The sequence below is a fragment of the Limanda limanda genome, unplaced genomic scaffold (genome assembly GCF_963576545.1).
Source record: "Limanda limanda unplaced genomic scaffold, fLimLim1.1 SCAFFOLD_39, whole genome shotgun sequence".
Taxonomy (NCBI): domain Eukaryota; kingdom Metazoa; phylum Chordata; class Actinopteri; order Pleuronectiformes; family Pleuronectidae; genus Limanda; species Limanda limanda.
Genome location: NW_026870574.1, coordinates 125,278 through 145,459, shown reverse-complemented (window position 1 = coordinate 145,459; position 20,182 = coordinate 125,278).

The window sequence follows — 20,182 nt, the reverse complement described above, 5'->3', positions numbered from 1 at the left end:
GGTAGCGCGCATCGATCGGTACCATCCTTGAGCTTCTCCGACTTTTGGAAGGGTTAGGGTTAGGGTTAGGGATGAAAGCACATAGGAGAAAGAGATATTCTTGAATAACTTTTTTTGTGAAGGTCGGAGAGACTTGGAAAGTGGTTGCATCTGGACTAATTTGGGTCCTGCGGATCGATTGGTACCATCCCCGAGCTTGTACGACCTTCGGAAGAGGTCGACCGACGAAATTCCCCCAAATCTGAGGAGATATTCTTGAATAACTTTTTTTGTGAAGGTCGGAGAGACTTGCAAGTAGGCTCTACCCCCACTAAATGGGGTTGCGCGCATCGATCGGTACCATCCTTGAGCTTCTCCGACTTTCGGAAGGGTTAGGGTTAGGGTTAGGGATGAAAGCACATAGGAGAAAAAGATATTCTTGAATAACTTTTTTTGTGAAGGTCGGAGAGACTTGCAAGTAGGCTCTACCCCCACTAAATGGGGTAGCGCGCATCGATCGGTACCATCCTTGAGCTTCTCCGACTTTCGGAAGGGTTAGGGTTAGGGTTAGGGATGAAAGCACATAGGAGAAAGAGATATTCTTGAATAACTTTTTTTGTGAAGGTCGGAGAGACTTGCAAGTAGGCTCTACCCCCACTAAATGGGGTAGCGCGCATCGATCAGTACCATCCTTGAGCTTCTCCGACTTTTGGAAGGGTTAGGGTTAGGGTTAGGGATGAAAGCACATAGGAGAAAGAGATATTCTTGAATAACTTTTTTTGTGAAGGTCGGAGAGACTTGCAAGTAGGCTCTACCCCCACTAAATAGGGTAGCGCGCATCGATCGATACCATCCTTGAGCTTCTCCGACTTTCGGAAGGGTTAGGGTTAGGGATGAAAGCACATAGGAGAAAGAGATATTCTTGAATAACTTTTTTTTTGAAGGTCGGAGAGACTTGCAAGTAGGCTCTACCCCCACTAAATGGGGTAGCGCGCATCGATCGGTACCATCCTTGAGCTTCTCCGACTTTCGGAAGGGTTAGGGTTAGGGTTAGGGATGAAAGCACATAGGAGAAAGAGATATTCTTGAATAACTTTTTTTGTGAAGGTCGGAGAGACTTGGAAAGTGGTTGCATCTGGACTAATTTGGGTCCTGCGGATCGATTGGTACCATCCCCGAGCTTGTACGACCTTCGGAAGAGGTCGACCGACGAAATTCCCCCAAATCTGAGGAGATATTCTTGAATAACTTTTTTTGTGAAGGTCGGAGAGACTTGCAAGTAGGCTCTACCCCCACTAAATGGGGTAGCGCGCATCGATCGGTACCATCCTTGAGCTTCTCCGACTTTCGGAAGGGTTAGGGTTAGGGTTAGGGATGAAAGCACATAGGAGAAAGAGATATTCTTGAATAACTTTTTTTGTGAAGGTCGGAGAGACTTGCAAGTAGGCTCTACCCCCACTAAATGGGGTAGCGCGCATCGATCAGTACCATCCTTGAGCTTCTCCGACTTTTGGAAGGGTTAGGGTTAGGGTTAGGGATGAAAGCACATAGGAGAAAGAGATATTCTTGAATAACTTTTTTTGTGAAGGTCGGAGAGACTTGCAAGTAGGCTCTACCCCCACTAAATAGGGTAGCGCGCATCGATCGGTACCATCCTTGAGCTTCTCCGACTTTCGGAAGGGTTAGGGTTAGGGATGAAAGCACATAGGAGAAAGAGATATTCTTGAATAACTTTTTTTTTGAAGGTCGGAGAGACTTGCAAGTAGGCTCTACCCCCACTAAATGGGGTAGCGCGCATCGATCGGTACCATCCTTGAGCTTCTCCGACTTTCGGAAGGGTTAGGGTTAGGGTTAGGGATGAAAGCACATAGGAGAAAGAGATATTCTTGAATAACTTTTTTTGTGAAGGTCGGAGAGACTTGCAAGTAGGCTCTACCCCCACTAAATGGGGTAGCGCGCATCGATCGGTACCATCCTTGAGCTTCTCCGACTTTCGGAAGGGTTAGGGTTAGGGATGAAAGCACATAGGAGAAAGAGATATTCTTGAATAACTTTTTTTGTGAAGGTCGGAGAGACTTGAAAAGTGGTTGCATCTGGACTAATTTGGGTCCTGCGGATCGATTGGTACCATCCCCGAGCTTGTACGACCTTCGGAAGAGGTCGACCGACGAAATTCCCCCAAATCTGAGGAGATATTCTTGAATAACTTTTTTTGTGAAGGTCGGAGAGACTTGCAAGTAGGCTCTACCCCCACTAAATGGGGTTGCGCGCATCGATCGGTACCATCCTTGAGCTTCTCCGACTTTCGGAAGGGATAGGGTTAGGGTTAGGGATGAAAGCACATAGGAGAAAGAGATATTCTTGAATAACTTTTTTTGTGAAGGTCGGAGAGACTTGGAAAGTGGTTGCATCTGGACTAATTTGGGTCCTGCGGATCGATTGGTACCATCCCCGAGCTTGTACGACCTTCGGAAGAGGTCGACCGACGAAATTCCCCCAAATCTGAGGAGATATTCTTGAATAACTTTTTTTGTGAAGGTCGGAGAGACTTGCAAGTAGGCTCTACCCCCACTAAATGGGGTAGCGCGCATCGATAGGTACCATCCTTGAGCTTCTCCGACTTTCGGAAGGGTTAGGGTTAGGGTTAGGGATGAAAGCACATAGGAGAAAGAGATATTCTTGAATAACTTTTTTTGTGAAGGTCGGAGAGACTTGCAAGTAGGCTCTACCCCCACTAAATGGGGTAGCGCGCATCGATCAGTACCATCCTTGAGCTTCTCCGACTTTCGGAAGGGTTAGGGTTAGGGTTAGGGATGAAAGCACATAGGAGAAAGAGATATTCTTGAATAACTTTTTTTGTGAAGGTCGGAGAGACTTGCAAGTAGGCTCTACCCCCACTAAATGGGGTAGCGCGCATCGATCGGTACCATCCTTGAGCTTCTCCGACTTTCGGAAGGGTTAGGGTTAGGGTTAGGGATGAAAGCACATAGGAGAAAGAGATATTCTTGAATAACTTTTTTTGTGAAGGTCGGAGAGACTTGCAAGTAGGCTCTACCCCCACTAAATGGGGTAGCGCGCATCGATCGGTACCATCCTTGAGCTTCTCCGACTTTTGGAAGGGTTAGGGTTAGGGTTAGGGATGAAAGCACATAGGAGAAAGAGATATTCTTGAATAACTTTTTTTGTGAAGGTCGGAGAGACTTGCAAGTAGGCTCTACCCCCACTAAATGGGGTAGCGCGCATCGATCAGTACCATCCTTGAGCTTCTCCGACTTTCGGAAAGGTTAGGGTTAGGGTTAGGGATGAAAGCACATAGGAGAAAGAGATATTCTTGAATAACTTTTTTTGTGAAGGTCGGAGAGACTTGCAAGTAGGCTCTACCCCCACTAAATGGGGTAGCGCGCATCGATCGGTACCATCCTTGAGCTTCTCCGACTTTCGGAAGGGTTAGGGTTAGGGTTAGGGATGAAAGCACATAGGAGAAAGAGATATTCTTGAATAACTTTTTTTGTGAAGGTCGGAGAGACTTGCAAGTAGGCTCTACCCCCACTAAATGGGGTAGCGCGCATCGATCGGTACCATCCTTGAGCTTCTCCGACTTTCGGAAGGGTTAGGGTTAGGGTTAGGGATGAAAGCACATAGGAGAAAGAGATATTCTTGAATAACTTTTTTTGTGAAGGTCGGAGAGACTTGGAAAGTGGTTGCATCTGGACTAATTTGGGTCCTGCGGATCGATTGGTACCATCTCCGAGCTTGTACGACCTTCGGAAGAGGTCGACCGACGAAATTCCCCCAAATCTGAGGAGATATTCTTGAATAACTTTTTTTGTGAAGGTCGGAGAGACTTGCAAGTAGGCTCTACCCCCACTAAATGGGGTAGCGCGCATCGATCGGTACCATCCTTGAGCTTCTCCGACTTTCGGAAGGGTTAGGGTTAGGGTTAGGGATGAAAGCACATAGGAGAAAGAGATATTCTTGAATAACTTTTTTGTGAAGGTCGGAGAGACTTGCAAGTAGGCTCTACCCCCACTAAATGGGGTAGCGCGCATCGATCGGTACCATCCTTGAGCTTCTCCGACTTTTGGAAGGGTTAGGGTTAGGGTTAGGGATGAAAGCACATAGGAGAAAGAGATATTCTTGAATAACTTTTTTTGTGAAGGTCGGAGAGACTTGGAAAGTGGTTGCATCTGGACTAATTTGGGTCCTGCGGATCGATTGGTACCATCCCCGAGCTTGTACGACCTTCGGAAGAGGTCGACCGACGAAATTCCCCCAAATCTGAGGAGATATTCTTGAATAACTTTTTTTGTGAAGGTCGGAGAGACTTGCAAGTAGGCTCTACCCCCACTAAATGGGGTTGCGCGCATCGATCGGTACCATCCTTGAGCTTCTCCGACTTTCGGAAGGGTTAGGGTTAGGGTTAGGGATGAAAGCACATAGGAGAAAAAGATATTCTTGAATAACTTTTTTTGTGAAGGTCGGAGAGACTTGCAAGTAGGCTCTACCCCCACTAAATGGGGTAGCGCGCATCGATCGGTACCATCCTTGAGCTTCTCCGACTTTCGGAAGGGTTAGGGTTAGGGTTAGGGATGAAAGCACATAGGAGAAAGAGATATTCTTGAATAACTTTTTTTGTGAAGGTCGGAGAGACTTGCAAGTAGGCTCTACCCCCACTAAATGGGGTAGCGCGCATCGATCAGTACCATCCTTGAGCTTCTCCGACTTTTGGAAGGGTTAGGGTTAGGGTTAGGGATGAAAGCACATAGGAGAAAGAGATATTCTTGAATAACTTTTTTTGTGAAGGTCGGAGAGACTTGCAAGTAGGCTCTACCCCCACTAAATAGGGTAGCGCGCATCGATCGGTACCATCCTTGAGCTTCTCCGACTTTCGGAAGGGTTAGGGTTAGGGATGAAAGCACATAGGAGAAAGAGATATTCTTGAATAACTTTTTTTTTGAAGGTCGGAGAGACTTGCAAGTAGGCTCTACCCCCACTAAATGGGGTAGCGCGCATCGATCGGTACCATCCTTGAGCTTCTCCGACTTTCGGAAGGGTTAGGGTTAGGGTTAGGGATGAAAGCACATAGGAGAAAGAGATATTCTTGAATAACTTTTTTTGTGAAGGTCGGAGAGACTTGCAAGTAGGCTCTACCCCCACTAAATGGGGTAGCGCGCATCGATCGGTACCATCCTTGAGCTTCTCCGACTTTCGGAAGGGTTAGGGTTAGGGATGAAAGCACATAGGAGAAAGAGATATTCTTGAATAACTTTTTTTGTGAAGGTCGGAGAGACTTGAAAAGTAGTTGCATCTGGACTAATTTGGGTCCTGCGGATCGATTGGTACCATCCCCGAGCTTGTACGACCTTCGGAAGAGGTCGACCGACGAAATTCCCCCAAATCTGAGGAGATATTCTTGAATAACTTTTTTTGTGAAGGTCGGAGAGACTTGCAAGTAGGCTCTACCCCCACTAAATGGGGTTGCGCGCATCGATCGGTACCATCCTTGAGCTTCTCCGACTTTCGGAAGGGATAGGGTTAGGGTTAGGGATGAAAGCACATAGGAGAAAGAGATATTCTTGAATAACTTTTTTTGTGAAGGTCGGAGAGACTTGGAAAGTGGTTGCATCTGGACTAATTTGGGTCCTGCGGATCGATTGGTACCATCCCCGAGCTTGTACGACCTTCGGAAGAGGTCGACCGACGAAATTCCCCCAAATCTGAGGAGATATTCTTGAATAACTTTTTTTGTGAAGGTCGGAGAGACTTGCAAGTAGGCTCTACCCCCACTAAATGGGGTAGCGCGCATCGATCGGTACCATCCTTGAGCTTCTCCGACTTTCGGAAGGGTTAGGGTTAGGGATGAAAGCACATAGGAGAAAGAGATATTCTTGAATAACTTTTTTTGTGAAGGTCGGAGAGACTTGAAAAGTGGTTGCATCTGGACTAATTTGGGTCCTGCGGATCGATTGGTACCATCCCCGAGCTTGTACGACCTTCGGAAGAGGTCGACCGACGAAATTCCCCCAAATCTGAGGAGATATTCTTGAATAACTTTTTTTGTGAAGGTCGGAGAGACTTGCAAGTAGGCTCTACCCCCACTAAATGGGGTTGCGCGCATCGATCGGTACCATCCTTGAGCTTCTCCGACTTTCGGAAGGGATAGGGTTAGGGTTAGGGATGAAAGCACATAGGAGAAAGAGATATTCTTGAATAACTTTTTTTGTGAAGGTCGGAGAGACTTGGAAAGTGGTTGCATCTGGACTAATTTGGGTCCTGCGGATCGATTGGTACCATCCCCGAGCTTGTACGACCTTCGGAAGAGGTCGACCGACGAAATTCCCCCAAATCTGAGGAGATATTCTTGAATAACTTTTTTTGTGAAGGTCGGAGAGACTTGCAAGTAGGCTCTACCCCCACTAAATGGGGTAGCGCGCATCGATCGGTACCATCCTTGAGCTTCTCCGACTTTCGGAAGGGTTAGGGTTAGGGTTAGGGATGAAAGCACATAGGAGAAAGAGATATTCTTGAATAACTTTTTTTGTGAAGGTCGGAGAGACTTGCAAGTAGGCTCTACCCCCACTAAATGGGGTAGCGCGCATCGATCAGTACCATCCTTGAGCTTCTCCGACTTTCGGAAGGGTTAGGGTTAGGGTTAGGGATGAAAGCACATAGGAGAAAGAGATATTCTTGAATAACTTTTTTTGTGAAGGTCGGAGAGACTTGCAAGTAGGCTCTACCCCCACTAAATGGGGTAGCGCGCATCGATCGGTACCATCCTTGAGCTTCTCCGACTTTCGGAAGGGTTAGGGTTAGGGTTAGGGATGAAAGCACATAGGAGAAAGAGATATTCTTGAATAACTTTTTTTGTGAAGGTCGGAGAGACTTGCAAGTAGGCTCTACCCCCACTAAATGGGGTAGCGCGCATCGATCGGTACCATCCTTGAGCTTCTCCGACTTTTGGAAGGGTTAGGGTTAGGGTTAGGGATGAAAGCACATAGGAGAAAGAGATATTCTTGAATAACTTTTTTTGTGAAGGTCGGAGAGACTTGCAAGTAGGCTCTACCCCCACTAAATGGGGTAGCGCGCATCGATCAGTACCATCCTTGAGCTTCTCCGACTTTCGGAAAGGTTAGGGTTAGGGTTAGGGATGAAAGCACATAGGAGAAAGAGATATTCTTGAATAACTTTTTTTGTGAAGGTCGGAGAGACTTGCAAGTAGGCTCTACCCCCACTAAATGGGGTAGCGCGCATCGATCGGTACCATCCTTGAGCTTCTCCGACTTTCGGAAGGGTTAGGGTTAGGGTTAGGGATGAAAGCACATAGGAGAAAGAGATATTCTTGAATAACTTTTTTTGTGAAGGTCGGAGAGACTTGCAAGTAGGCTCTACCCCCACTAAATGGGGTAGCGCGCATCGATCGGTACCATCCTTGAGCTTCTCCGACTTTCGGAAGGGTTAGGGTTAGGGTTAGGGATGAAAGCACATAGGAGAAAGAGATATTCTTGAATAACTTTTTTTGTGAAGGTCGGAGAGACTTGGAAAGTGGTTGCATCTGGACTAATTTGGGTCCTGCGGATCGATTGGTACCATCTCCGAGCTTGTACGACCTTCGGAAGAGGTCGACCGACGAAATTCCCCCAAATCTGAGGAGATATTCTTGAATAACTTTTTTTGTGAAGGTCGGAGAGACTTGCAAGTAGGCTCTACCCCCACTAAATGGGGTAGCGCGCATCGATCGGTACCATCCTTGAGCTTCTCCGACTTTCGGAAGGGTTAGGGTTAGGGTTAGGGATGAAAGCACATAGGAGAAAGAGATATTCTTGAATAACTTTTTTTGTGAAGGTCGGAGAGACTTGCAAGTAGGCTCTACCCCCACTAAATAGGGTAGCGCGCATCGATCGGTACCATCCTTGAGCTTCTCCGACTTTCGGAAGGGTTAGGGTTAGGGATGAAAGCACATAGGAGAAAGAGATATTCTTGAATAACTTTTTTTTTGAAGGTCGGAGAGACTTGCAAGTAGGCTCTACCCCCACTAAATGGGGTAGCGCGCATCGATCGGTACCATCCTTGAGCTTCTCCGACTTTCGGAAGGGTTAGGGTTAGGGTTAGGGATGAAAGCACATAGGAGAAAGAGATATTCTTGAATAACTTTTTTTGTGAAGGTCGGAGAGACTTGCAAGTAGGCTCTACCCCCACTAAATGGGGTAGCGCGCATCGATCGGTACCATCCTTGAGCTTCTCCGACTTTCGGAAGGGTTAGGGTTAGGGATGAAAGCACATAGGAGAAAGAGATATTCTTGAATAACTTTTTTTGTGAAGGTCGGAGAGACTTGAAAAGTAGTTGCATCTGGACTAATTTGGGTCCTGCGGATCGATTGGTACCATCCCCGAGCTTGTACGACCTTCGGAAGAGGTCGACCGACGAAATTCCCCCAAATCTGAGGAGATATTCTTGAATAACTTTTTTTGTGAAGGTCGGAGAGACTTGCAAGTAGGCTCTACCCCCACTAAATGGGGTTGCGCGCATCGATCGGTACCATCCTTGAGCTTCTCCGACTTTCGGAAGGGATAGGGTTAGGGTTAGGGATGAAAGCACATAGGAGAAAGAGATATTCTTGAATAACTTTTTTTGTGAAGGTCGGAGAGACTTGGAAAGTGGTTGCATCTGGACTAATTTGGGTCCTGCGGATCGATTGGTACCATCCCCGAGCTTGTACGACCTTCGGAAGAGGTCGACCGACGAAATTCCCCCAAATCTGAGGAGATATTCTTGAATAACTTTTTTTGTGAAGGTCGGAGAGACTTGCAAGTAGGCTCTACCCCCACTAAATGGGGTAGCGCGCATCGATCGGTACCATCCTTGAGCTTCTCCGACTTTCGGAAGGGTTAGGGTTAGGGATGAAAGCACATAGGAGAAAGAGATATTCTTGAATAACTTTTTTTGTGAAGGTCGGAGAGACTTGAAAAGTGGTTGCATCTGGACTAATTTGGGTCCTGCGGATCGATTGGTACCATCCCCGAGCTTGTACGACCTTCGGAAGAGGTCGACCGACGAAATTCCCCCAAATCTGAGGAGATATTCTTGAATAACTTTTTTTGTGAAGGTCGGAGAGACTTGCAAGTAGGCTCTACCCCCACTAAATGGGGTTGCGCGCATCGATCGGTACCATCCTTGAGCTTCTCCGACTTTCGGAAGGGATAGGGTTAGGGTTAGGGATGAAAGCACATAGGAGAAAGAGATATTCTTGAATAACTTTTTTTGTGAAGGTCGGAGAGACTTGGAAAGTGGTTGCATCTGGACTAATTTGGGTCCTGCGGATCGATTGGTACCATCCCCGAGCTTGTACGACCTTCGGAAGAGGTCGACCGACGAAATTCCCCCAAATCTGAGGAGATATTCTTGAATAACTTTTTTTGTGAAGGTCGGAGAGACTTGCAAGTAGGCTCTACCCCCACTAAATGGGGTAGCGCGCATCGATCGGTACCATCCTTGAGCTTCTCCGACTTTCGGAAGGGTTAGGGTTAGGGTTAGGGATGAAAGCACATAGGAGAAAGAGATATTCTTGAATAACTTTTTTTGTGAAGGTCGGAGAGACTTGCAAGTAGGCTCTACCCCCACTAAATGGGGTAGCGCGCATCGATCAGTACCATCCTTGAGCTTCTCCGACTTTCGGAAGGGTTAGGGTTAGGGTTAGGGATGAAAGCACATAGGAGAAAGAGATATTCTTGAATAACTTTTTTTGTGAAGGTCGGAGAGACTTGCAAGTAGGCTCTACCCCCACTAAATGGGGTAGCGCGCATCGATCGGTACCATCCTTGAGCTTCTCCGACTTTCGGAAGGGTTAGGGTTAGGGTTAGGGATGAAAGCACATAGGAGAAAGAGATATTCTTGAATAACTTTTTTTGTGAAGGTCGGAGAGACTTGCAAGTAGGCTCTACCCCCACTAAATGGGGTAGCGCGCATCGATCGGTACCATCCTTGAGCTTCTCCGACTTTTGGAAGGGTTAGGGTTAGGGTTAGGGATGAAAGCACATAGGAGAAAGAGATATTCTTGAATAACTTTTTTTGTGAAGGTCGGAGAGACTTGCAAGTAGGCTCTACCCCCACTAAATGGGGTAGCGCGCATCGATCAGTACCATCCTTGAGCTTCTCCGACTTTCGGAAAGGTTAGGGTTAGGGTTAGGGATGAAAGCACATAGGAGAAAGAGATATTCTTGAATAACTTTTTTTGTGAAGGTCGGAGAGACTTGCAAGTAGGCTCTACCCCCACTAAATGGGGTAGCGCGCATCGATCGGTACCATCCTTGAGCTTCTCCGACTTTCGGAAGGGTTAGGGTTAGGGTTAGGGATGAAAGCACATAGGAGAAAGAGATATTCTTGAATAACTTTTTTTGTGAAGGTCGGAGAGACTTGCAAGTAGGCTCTACCCCCACTAAATGGGGTAGCGCGCATCGATCGGTACCATCCTTGAGCTTCTCCGACTTTCGGAAGGGTTAGGGTTAGGGTTAGGGATGAAAGCACATAGGAGAAAGAGATATTCTTGAATAACTTTTTTTGTGAAGGTCGGAGAGACTTGGAAAGTGGTTGCATCTGGACTAATTTGGGTCCTGCGGATCGATTGGTACCATCTCCGAGCTTGTACGACCTTCGGAAGAGGTCGACCGACGAAATTCCCCCAAATCTGAGGAGATATTCTTGAATAACTTTTTTTGTGAAGGTCGGAGAGACTTGCAAGTAGGCTCTACCCCCACTAAATGGGGTAGCGCGCATCGATCGGTACCATCCTTGAGCTTCTCCGACTTTCGGAAGGGTTAGGGTTAGGGTTAGGGATGAAAGCACATAGGAGAAAGAGATATTCTTGAATAACTTTTTTTGTGAAGGTCGGAGAGACTTGCAAGTAGGCTCTACCCCCACTAAATGGGGTAGCGCGCATCGATCGGTACCATCCTTGAGCTTCTCCGACTTTTGGAAGGGTTAGGGTTAGGGTTAGGGATGAAAGCACATAGGAGAAAGAGATATTCTTGAATAACTTTTTTTGTGAAGGTCGGAGAGACTTGGAAAGTGGTTGCATCTGGACTAATTTGGGTCCTGCGGATCGATTGGTACCATCCCCGAGCTTGTACGACCTTCGGAAGAGGTCGACCGACGAAATTCCCCCAAATCTGAGGAGATATTCTTGAATAACTTTTTTTGTGAAGGTCGGAGAGACTTGCAAGTAGGCTCTACCCCCACTAAATGGGGTTGCGCGCATCGATCGGTACCATCCTTGAGCTTCTCCGACTTTCGGAAGGGTTAGGGTTAGGGTTAGGGATGAAAGCACATAGGAGAAAAAGATATTCTTGAATAACTTTTTTTGTGAAGGTCGGAGAGACTTGCAAGTAGGCTCTACCCCCACTAAATGGGGTAGCGCGCATCGATCGGTACCATCCTTGAGCTTCTCCGACTTTCGGAAGGGTTAGGGTTAGGGTTAGGGATGAAAGCACATAGGAGAAAGAGATATTCTTGAATAACTTTTTTTGTGAAGGTCGGAGAGACTTGCAAGTAGGCTCTACCCCCACTAAATGGGGTAGCGCGCATCGATCAGTACCATCCTTGAGCTTCTCCGACTTTTGGAAGGGTTAGGGTTAGGGTTAGGGATGAAAGCACATAGGAGAAAGAGATATTCTTGAATAACTTTTTTTGTGAAGGTCGGAGAGACTTGCAAGTAGGCTCTACCCCCACTAAATAGGGTAGCGCGCATCGATCGGTACCATCCTTGAGCTTCTCCGACTTTCGGAAGGGTTAGGGTTAGGGATGAAAGCACATAGGAGAAAGAGATATTCTTGAATAACTTTTTTTTTGAAGGTCGGAGAGACTTGCAAGTAGGCTCTACCCCCACTAAATGGGGTAGCGCGCATCGATCGGTACCATCCTTGAGCTTCTCCGACTTTCGGAAGGGTTAGGGTTAGGGTTAGGGATGAAAGCACATAGGAGAAAGAGATATTCTTGAATAACTTTTTTTGTGAAGGTCGGAGAGACTTGCAAGTAGGCTCTACCCCCACTAAATGGGGTAGCGCGCATCAATCGGTACCATCCTTGAGCTTCTCCGACTTTCGGAAGGGTTAGGGTTAGGGATGAAAGCACATAGGAGAAAGAGATATTCTTGAATAACTTTTTTTGTGAAGGTCGGAGAGACTTGAAAAGTGGTTGCATCTGGACTAATTTGGGTCCTGCGGATCGATTGGTACCATCCCCGAGCTTGTACGACCTTCGGAAGAGGTCGACCGACGAAATTCCCCCAAATCTGAGGAGATATTCTTGAATAACTTTTTTTGTGAAGGTCGGAGAGACTTGCAAGTAGGCTCTACCCCCACTAAATGGGGTTGCGCGCATCGATCGGTACCATCCTTGAGCTTCTCCGACTTTCGGAAGGGATAGGGTTAGGGTTAGGGATGAAAGCACATAGGAGAAAGAGATATTCTTGAATAACTTTTTTTGTGAAGGTCGGAGAGACTTGGAAAGTGGTTGCATCTGGACTAATTTGGGTCCTGCGGATCGATTGGTACCATCCCCGAGCTTGTACGACCTTCGGAAGAGGTCGACCGACGAAATTCCCCCAAATCTGAGGAGATATTCTTGAATAACTTTTTTTGTGAAGGTCGGAGAGACTTGCAAGTAGGCTCTACCCCCACTAAATGGGGTAGCGCGCATCGATAGGTACCATCCTTGAGCTTCTCCGACTTTCGGAAGGGTTAGGGTTAGGGATGAAAGCACATAGGAGAAAGAGATATTCTTGAATAACTTTTTTTGTGAAGGTCGGAGAGACTTGCAAGTAGGCTCTACCCCCACTAAATGGGGTAGCGCGCATCGATCAGTACCATCCTTGAGCTTCTCCGACTTTCGGAAGGGTTAGGGTTAGGGTTAGGGATGAAAGCACATAGGAGAAAGAGATATTCTTGAATAACTTTTTTTGTGAAGGTCGGAGAGACTTGCAAGTAGGCTCTACCCCCACTAAATGGGGTAGCGCGCATCGATCGGTACCATCCTTGAGCTTCTCCGACTTTCGGAAGGGTTAGGGTTAGGGTTAGGGATGAAAGCACATAGGAGAAAGAGATATTCTTGAATAACTTTTTTTGTGAAGGTCGGAGAGACTTGCAAGTAGGCTCTACCCCCACTAAATGGGGTAGCGCGCATCGATCGGTACCATCCTTGAGCTTCTCCGACTTTTGGAAGGGTTAGGGTTAGGGTTAGGGATGAAAGCACATAGGAGAAAGAGATATTCTTGAATAACTTTTTTTGTGAAGGTCGGAGAGACTTGCAAGTAGGCTCTACCCCCACTAAATGGGGTAGCGCGCATCGATCAGTACCATCCTTGAGCTTCTCCGACTTTCGGAAAGGTTAGGGTTAGGGTTAGGGATGAAAGCACATAGGAGAAAGAGATATTCTTGAATAACTTTTTTTGTGAAGGTCGGAGAGACTTGCAAGTAGGCTCTACCCCCACTAAATGGGGTAGCGCGCATCGATCGGTACCATCCTTGAGCTTCTCCGACTTTCGGAAGGGTTAGGGTTAGGGTTAGGGATGAAAGCACATAGGAGAAAGAGATATTCTTGAATAACTTTTTTTGTGAAGGTCGGAGAGACTTGCAAGTAGGCTCTACCCCCACTAAATGGGGTAGCGCGCATCGATCGGTACCATCCTTGAGCTTCTCCGACTTTCGGAAGGGTTAGGGTTAGGGTTAGGGATGAAAGCACATAGGAGAAAGAGATATTCTTGAATAACTTTTTTTGTGAAGGTCGGAGAGACTTGGAAAGTGGTTGCATCTGGACTAATTTGGGTCCTGCGGATCGATTGGTACCATCTCCGAGCTTGTACGACCTTCGGAAGAGGTCGACCGACGAAATTCCCCCAAATCTGAGGAGATATTCTTGAATAACTTTTTTTGTGAAGGTCGGAGAGACTTGCAAGTAGGCTCTACCCCCACTAAATGGGGTAGCGCGCATCGATCGGTACCATCCTTGAGCTTCTCCGACTTTCGGAAGGGTTAGGGTTAGGGTTAGGGATGAAAGCACATAGGAGAAAGAGATATTCTTGAATAACTTTTTTTGTGAAGGTCGGAGAGACTTGCAAGTAGGCTCTACCCCCACTAAATGGGGTAGCGCGCATCGATCGGTACCATCCTTGAGCTTCTCCGACTTTTGGAAGGGTTAGGGTTAGGGTTAGGGATGAAAGCACATAGGAGAAAGAGATATTCTTGAATAACTTTTTTTGTGAAGGTCGGAGAGACTTGGAAAGTGGTTGCATCTGGACTAATTTGGGTCCTGCGGATCGATTGGTACCATCCCCGAGCTTGTACGACCTTCGGAAGAGGTCGACCGACGAAATTCCCCCAAATCTGAGGAGATATTCTTGAATAACTTTTTTTGTGAAGGTCGGAGAGACTTGCAAGTAGGCTCTACCCCCACTAAATGGGGTTGCGCGCATCGATCGGTACCATCCTTGAGCTTCTCCGACTTTCGGAAGGGTTAGGGTTAGGGTTAGGGATGAAAGCACATAGGAGAAAAAGATATTCTTGAATAACTTTTTTTGTGAAGGTCGGAGAGACTTGCAAGTAGGCTCTACCCCCACTAAATGGGGTAGCGCGCATCGATCGGTACCATCCTTGAGCTTCTCCGACTTTCGGAAGGGTTAGGGTTAGGGTTAGGGATGAAAGCACATAGGAGAAAGAGATATTCTTGAATAACTTTTTTTGTGAAGGTCGGAGAGACTTGGAAAGTGGTTGCATCTGGACTAATTTGGGTCCTGCGGATCGATTGGTACCATCCCCGAGCTTGTACGACCTTCGGAAGAGGTCGACCGACGAAATTCCCCCAAATCTGAGGAGATATTCTTGAATAACTTTTTTTGTAAAGGTCGGAGAGACTTGCAAGTAGGCTCTACCCCCACTAAATGGGGTTGCGCGCATCGATCGGTACCATCCTTGAGCTTCTCCGACTTTCGGAAGGGTTAGGGTTAGGGTTAGGGATGAAAGCACATAGGAGAAAGAGATATTCTTGAATAACTTTTTTTGTGAAGGTCGGAGAGACTTGCAAGTAGGCTCTACCCCCACTAAATGGGGTAGCGCGCATCGATCGGTACCATCCTTGAGCTTCTCCGACTTTCGGAAGGGTTAGGGTTAGGGTTAGGGATGAAAGCACATAGGAGAAAGAGATATTCTTGAATAACTTTTTTTGTGAAGGTCGGAGAGACTTGCAAGTAGGCTCTACCCCCACTAAATGGGGTAGCGCGCATCGATCGGTACCATCCTTGAGCTTCTCCGACTTTCGGAAGGGTTAGGGTTAGGGTTAGGGATGAAAGCACATAGGAGAAAGAGATATTCTTGAATAACTTTTTTTGTGAAGGTCGGAGAGACTTGGAAAGTGGTTGCATCTGGACTAATTTGGGTCCTGCAGATCGATTGGTACCATCCCCGAGCTTGTACGACCTTCGGAAAAGGTCGACCGACGAAATTCCCCCAAATCTGAGGAGATATTCTTGAATAACTTTTTTTGTGAAGGTCGGAGAGACTTTCAGGTAGGCTCTACCCCCACTAAATGGGGTAGCGCGCATCGATCGGTACCATCCTTGAGCTTCTCCGACTTTCGGAAGGGTTAGGGTTAGGGTTAGGGATGAAAGCACATAGGAGAAAGAGATATTCTTGAATAACTTTTTTTGTGAAGGTCGGAGAGACTTGGAAAGTGGTTGCATCTGGACTAATTTGGGTCCTGCAGATCGATTGGTACCATCCCCGAGCTTGTACGACCTTCGGAAAAGGTCGACCGACGAAATTCCCCCAAATCTGAGGAGATATTCTTGAATAACTTTTTTTGTGAAGGTCGGAGAGACTTTCAGGTAGGCTCTACCCCCACTAAATGGGGTAGCGCGCATCGATCGGTACCATCCTTGAGCTTCTCCGACTTTCGGAAGGGTTAGGGTTAGGGTTAGGGATGAAAGCACATAGGAGAAAGAGATATTCTTGAATAACTTTTTTTGTGAAGGTCGGAGAGACTTGCAAGTAGGCTCTACCCCCACTAAATGGGGTAGCGCGCATCGATCGGTACCATCCTTGAGCTTCTCCGACTTTCGGAAGGGTTAGGGTTAGGGTTAGGGATGAAAGCACATAGGAGAAAGAGATATTCTTGAATAACTTTTTTTGTGAAGGTCGGAGAGACTTGGAAAGTGGTTGCATCTGGACTAATTTGGGTCCTGCGGATCGATTGGTACCATCCCCGAGCTTGTACGACCTTCGGAAGAGGTCGACCGACGAAATTCCCCCAAATCTGAGGAGATATTCTTGAATAACTTTTTTTGTGAAGGTCGGAGAGACTTGCAAGTAGGCTCTACCCCCACTAAATGGGGTAGCGCGCATCGATCGGTACCATCCTTGAGCTTCTCCGACTTTCGGAAGGGTTAGGGTTAGGGATGAAAGCACATAGGAGAAAGAGATATTCTTGAATAACTTTTTTTGTGAAGGTCGGAGAGACTTGCAAGTAGGCTCTACCCCCACTAAATGGGGTAGCGCGCATCGATCGGTACCATCCTTGAGCTTCTCCGACTTTCGGAAGGGTTAGGGTTAGGGTTAGGGATGAAAGCACATAGGAGAAAAAGATATTCTTGAATAACTTTTTTTGTGAAGGTCGGAGAGACTTGCAAGTAGGCTCTACCCCCACTAAATGGGGTAGCGCGCATCGATCGGTACCATCCTTGAGCTTCTCCGACTTTCGGAAGGGTTAGGGTTAGGGTTAGGGATGAAAGCACATAGGAGAAAGAGATATTCTTGAATAACTTTTTTTGTGAAGGTCGGAGAGACTTGCAAAGTGGTTGCATCTGGACTAATTTGGGTCCTGCGGATCGATTGGTACCATCCCCGAGCTTGTACGACCTTCGGAAGAGGTCGACCGACGAAATTCCCCCAAATCTGAGGAGATATTCTTGAATAACTTTTTTTGTGAAGGTCGGAGAGACTTGCAAGTAGGCTCTACCCCCACTAAATAGGGTAGCGCGCATCGATCGGTACCATCCTTGAGCTTCTCCGACTTTCGGAAGGGTTAGGGTTAGGGATGAAAGCACATAGGAGAAAGAGATATTCTTGAATAACTTTTTTTTTGAAGGTCGGAGAGACTTGCAAGTAGGCTCTACCCCCACTAAATGGGGTAGCGCGCATCGATCGGTACCATCCTTGAGCTTCTCCGACTTTCGGAAGGGTTAGGGTTAGGGTTAGGGATGAAAGCACATAGGAGAAAGAGATATTCTTGAATAACTTTTTTTGTGAAGGTCGGAGAGACTTGCAAGTAGGCTCTACCCCCACTAAATGGGGTAGCGCGCATCGATCGGTACCATCCTTGAGCTTCTCCGACTTTCGGAAGGGTTAGGGTTAGGGATGAAAGCACATAGGAGAAAGAGATATTCTTGAATAACTTTTTTTGTGAAGGTCGGAGAGACTTGAAAAGTGGTTGCATCTGGACTAATTTGGGTCCTGCGGATCGATTGGTACCATCCCCGAGCTTGTACGACCTTCGGAAGAGGTCGACCGACGAAATTCCCCCAAATCTGAGGAGATATTCTTGAATAACTTTTTTTGTGAAGGTCGGAGAGACTTGCAAGTAGGCTCTACCCCCACTAAATGGGGTTGCGCGCATCGATCAATACCATCCTTGAGCTTCTCCGACTTTCGGAAGGGATAGGGTTAGGGTTAGGGATGAAAGCACATAGGAGAAAGAGATATTCTTGAATAACTTTTTTTGTGAAGGTCGGAGAGACTTGGAAAGTGGTTGCATCTGGACTAATTTGGGTCCTGCGGATCGATTGGTACCATCCCCGAGCTTGTACGACCTTCGGAAGAGGTCGACCGACGAAATTCCCCCAAATCTGAGGAGATATTCTTGAATAACTTTTTTTGTGAAGGTCGGAGAGACTTGCAAGTAGGCTCTACCCCCACTAAATGGGGTAGCGCGCATCGATAGGTACCATCCTTGAGCTTCTCCGACTTTCGGAAGGGTTAGGGTTAGGGTTAGGGATGAAAGCACATAGGAGAAAGAGATATTCTTGAATAACTTTTTTTGTGAAGGTCGGAGAGACTTGCAAGTAGGCTCTACCCCCACTAAATGGGGTAGCGCGCATCGATCAGTACCATCCTTGAGCTTCTCCGACTTTCGGAAGGGTTAGGGTTAGGGTTAGGGATGAAAGCACATAGGAGAAAGAGATATTCTTGAATAACTTTTTTTGTGAAGGTCGGAGAGACTTGCAAGTAGGCTCTACCCCCACTAAATGGGGTAGCGCGCATCGATCGGTACCATCCTTGAGCTTCTCCGACTTTCGGAAGGGTTAGGGTTAGGGTTAGGGATGAAAGCACATAGGAGAAAGAGATATTCTTGAATAACTTTTTTTGTGAAGGTCGGAGAGACTTGCAAGTAGGCTCTACCCCCACTAAATGGGGTAGCGCGCATCGATCGGTACCATCCTTGAGCTTCTCCGACTTTTGGAAGGGTTAGGGTTAGGGTTAGGGATGAAAGCACATAGGAGAAAGAGATATTCTTGAATAACTTTTTTTGTGAAGGTCGGAGAGACTTGCAAGTAGGCTCTACCCCCACTAAATGGGGTAGCGCGCATCGATCAGTACCATCCTTGAGCTTCTCCGACTTTCGGAAAGGTTAGGGTTAGGGTTAGGGATGAAAGCACATAGGAGAAAGAGATATTCTTGAATAACTTTTTTTGTGAAGGTCGGAGAGACTTGCAAGTAGGCTCTACCCCCACTAAATGGGGTAGCGCGCATCGATCGGTACCATCCTTGAGCTTCTCCGACTTTCGGAAGGGTTAGGGTTAGGGTTAGGGATGAAAGCACATAGGAGAAAGAGATATTCTTGAATAACTTTTTTTGTGAAGGTCGGAGAGACTTGCAAGTAGGCTCTACCCCCACTAAATGGGGTAGCGCGCATCGATCGGTACCATCCTTGAGCTTCTCCGACTTTCGGAAGGGTTAGGGTTAGGGATGAAAGCACATAGGAGAAAGAGATATTCTTGAATAACTTTTTTTGTGAAGGTCGGAGAGACTTGCAAGTAGGCTCTACCCCCACTAAATGGGGTAGCGCGCATAGATCGGTACCATCCTTGAGCTTCTCCGACTTTCGGAAGGGTTAGGGTTAGGGTTAGGGATGAAAGCACATAGGAGAAAGAGATATTCTTGAATAACTTTTTTTGTGAAGGTCGGAGAGACTTGGAAAGTGGTTGCATCTGGACTAATTTGGGTCCTGCGGATCGATTGGTACCATCCCCGAGCTTGTACGACCTTCGGAAGAGGTCGACCGACGAAATTCCCCCAAATCTGAGGAGATATTCTTGAATAACTTTTTTTGTAAAGGTCGGAGAGACTTGCAAGTAGGCTCTACCCCCACTAAATGGGGTTGCGCGCATCGATCGGTACCATCCTTGAGCTTCTCCGACTTTCGGAAGGGTTAGGGTTAGGGTTAGGGATGAAAGCACATAGGAGAAAGAGATATTCTTGAATAACTTTTTTTGTGAAGGTCGGAGAGACTTGCAAGTAGGCTCTACCCCCACTAAATGGGGTAGCGCGCATCGATCGGTACCATCCTTGAGCTTCTCCGACTTTCGGAAGGGTTAGGGTTAGGGTTAGGGATGAAAGCACATAGGAGAAAAAGATATTCTTGAATAACTTTTTTTGTGAAGGTCGGAGAGACTTGCAAGTAGGCTCTACCCCCACTAAATGGGGTAGCGCGCATCGATCGGTACCATCCTTGAGCTTCTCCGACTTTCGGAAGGGTTAGGGTTAGGGTTAGGGATGAAAGCACATAGGAGAAAGAGATATTCTTGAATAACTTTTTTTGTGAAGGTCGGAGAGACTTGCAAAGTGGTTGCATCTGGACTAATTTGGGTCCTGCGGATCGATTGGTACCATCCCCGAGCTTGTACGACCTTCGGAAGAGGTCGACCGACGAAATTCCCCCAAATCTGAGGAGATATTCTTGAATAACTTTTTTTGTGAAGGTCGGAGAGACTTGCAAGTAGGCTCTACCCCCACTAAATGGGGTTGCGCGCATCGATCGGTACCATCCTTGAGCTTCTCCGACTTTCGGAAGGGTTAGGGTTAGGGTTAGGGATGAAAGCACATAGGAGAAAGAGATATTCTTGAATAACTTTTTTTGTGAAGGTCGGAGAGACTTGCAAGTAGG